A 3,320-nucleotide genomic window follows, 5' to 3' on the forward strand; every position below is an offset into this window, starting at 1 on the left:
AAATTAATTATTACTTATTGTGAAAATTGTAAAACAGATTTCATTTGATCAATTATAAAAAAGATTCTGTTATGTTTCTTATTAGACATTCTATATACATACACATACGAGCAATTATCTTGACACGAATGTACAAAAATTGTGTTTTGTTGTGTTTATTTATGGTAGAAAATATTATAAAAATGAAAAACCAATCAAATGAGAAATAATTGAAAAAACACTAATAGTAATTTTAAAGTACATATCTTGTAAAGATATCGTTCTTCGCCTCTATGTATACTCTTGAGATCTAATATAGAAAAATAAGTGCTTCGCCTTTATGTGTCGACGTAAATTATCTGTTCTTGTGAAATTTATTCTGCAATGATGGCACTTGTAATTTGTTTATTATTTCTTATGTGTCGTTTGGTGCCTGTTTAGATTAAATGTTTGACTAAAAAATTATCGTAGCAATATTAATCATTTATTATCAATTAAGTTAAGCACATTAAAGTTATTAGTAATAAATTAACATTGCATTAGCAGAATTTAACTTGGCGCCAGTCATTGGGTGACTTTCCACTTACGACACAAATTGTGGCACAGTGTCAGGGTGCTCCTTGAAACACATGTGTTTCAATAAAACCCCAATAGATGGTCTAGTCAACTAGAACCTTCTGGTCGTATATCTTCTCATTATCCATGGATAAATAAGAAAAAAAAGAAGAAAAAGAAAAACTATATAGAAACAAACAATTTTGATAAAAATGTCAATATAATATTATTTAACGTAAAAAAAAATGGTTGATAATTTTATGTAAATCGATAATAATTATGTAGATGTGGAAATGAAAGGTTATATGGAAACAACATAGCTTAACAGTAGCTCTAGTTCTGCAAGCACTTATTGTGAAGTGGACAGCACTACAACAGACGATAGTTTATATGAAGATGATGGAGATAGTACATTATATTTTCCACTAATGCAATATTTATTTTTTGCGCATAAACGGTATCGTGTGGAACAGTTTAATAAAAGTTATGGAATCTTGGACAAAACAAGAATTTAAGGAACACTTGCGATTGTCAAGGTAAATAATATTTTGACTTATTGATAATTATGCACATTTACATAAGTAATAGTTTCATTCTTATATTCGATATTTATTTACTTTTAATGATAAATATAATTGATCTTATTAATTATTCTACAGTTACAGTTGAATTTGAAACATCTGTGCTTATGCTAAATCATTTGTACGGGAACAAACCGATTTCAATAAAGCTGAGTATATTAATTTCTGTGATTTATAATTAATATAGAGCCAATAAGAACAATCAGATCGGTTTGATGTTTCTATCTCTTCTATTCCGTATTATATGGTGTGTAATTGCTTGGATTTTATTAAATCGATGATTTATTAAATCGGATGATGTGATTAGATGACTGCAATAGCACAACATTTCGACAGTATGCGCAAGGTTTTTTTTTTTAAAAAAAAAGGAATTCTACAAGTTTTAGGAGCGATTGATTGTAGTCACATTCGTATTCAGAAACCGTTGGTAAATGAGATACCATACTATAATCGTAAAAAAATTTTTTCCATTCACTTACAAGCGAATCGTCGACTCTGATATGCGATTTACGAACGTATATTGCGGTAAATCTGGATCCTTGCATGATGCTCGTGTATTGAGAAGGTCGACTTTGTAAAGAAATAACGAATGAAGATAAAGAATTATTATTTTCTAATGATATGGTACATTTGTACTTAGTGATTCTGCGTATCCATCGTTATCATGGCTTATTTCACTATTTTGAGACAATGGTCATTTAATACCTCAGCAAACAGAGTTTAATTCTTTGCATTCGCCTACTCAGATGGCAGTTGAAAGAGCATTTGACATGTTAAATGATTTTGTCAAATAAACTCTTTTCGGAGTAGAAATATGGAATTTATTACGAATATAGTAATAGCAGCGTGTATTCTGCACAACCTTTATATTGATAATAAAATGATGATTTTCAAATAAATGAAGATAGTGATGATCACGTAATTATGGATGAAAATATCATTGATCATGAAAACATCAATGATATTCGGATAAATCATAGGACAACTATTTAAAGAATTATTTCCTGAAGTGTAAAGTAACATATGCGCATATAACATTTACAATCTCCATAAAGAAGAGACATTACGTTGATTACAATGATTGAAATTTAGTACATAGTTACATTATAAAAAATCATTGTACGTATTTGTGTTTTATTAAATGAATTTTATTGAATATGATGACCAACTTTTTATTATATTATATATTCTATTTCATACATAACAAATCTTATTTAATCACAACTTAATAACAATCTTAACTTGCTTAACATTTATAATCTATTAAATGTTAGTAACGCCTGCATATTAATAAAAATAAAATAAAGTTTCAGATTTTGTACTCGTACTTTGATTATTTTATCACATTAGATCGAACATATGTTCACTCTATAAATATTTTTAAATGTACGCTTTATAATAACGATTAAAAATTTTTTAAAAAAGCAACAAAACTTATGTAATATAAAAATGTCAAACGTTTTCAGTCTTCAATACTTCCAATCTTCATCGTAAGCATCATCCGAATCATTTACAGAGTTAACAACAGACTGTTCTATATTCTCTTTATCTTTTAAAAGTTTGTGTAATAATTTATATTTTTCTCTTTCGATTGCAATTATTTCGTGCTGACGATATTTGGCTTTTAGTTTAACGTTGCTGACTATCATCTTTTTTACTTCTTTTTTACTTTACTCTATTTCTTGCATTTGGAGTTGCCATTTTTTTAAATTCACTGCTTCTGTTTTTTCGTAAGAAGTTTAACAAGCCTAATATCTCGTTGTATTTGTCGTTTTTCTTCACTATGCAAATGTTCAAATCATTTTTTTAATTGCGCTTTGCTTTATTGAATCCATGCAGCGGGCGAGCTCTTTTTTTATTAATGCTTGCTTTCGGATCAATTTGTGGCATTCTTGTTCTTGAAACATTTGGGTGGCATTCAGCAACAATTGGAACTTCTGACCGTATTTCTATGGTTTTAGTTTTCAAATCTGGATTAATTGTAGTTTTTTTTGGAAGGTTAGATGGCCGAATATAACTTAATGACGCCTCTTTGTCCTTGTCAAAAATCTCCATTTGATTTTAATACTCAAATGATATTGAGTTTCTTCCTGATTTTGTATTATTATCAACACATTCTTTTCATTTTTTTATAAGTGCATTTATTTTCCATTTGATCACTTGACATCTGTTAGGAAGAAATGAAAATTTATAAATTTTATATAT

The 3,320-nt window shown here is 28.1% G+C and overlaps 1 pseudogene; it reads left to right on the forward strand.

Moving 5' to 3' along the window:
- LOC108687105 overlaps positions 1-1,909 on the forward strand; it is a 5,835-nt pseudogene extending 3,926 nt beyond the window's left edge.
- Positions 1,910-3,320: the final 1,411 nt, after the last annotated feature.

This window comes from Atta colombica, unplaced genomic scaffold (genome assembly GCF_001594045.1).
Source record: "Atta colombica isolate Treedump-2 unplaced genomic scaffold, Acol1.0 scaffold200, whole genome shotgun sequence".
NCBI lineage: Eukaryota > Metazoa > Arthropoda > Insecta > Hymenoptera > Formicidae > Atta > Atta colombica.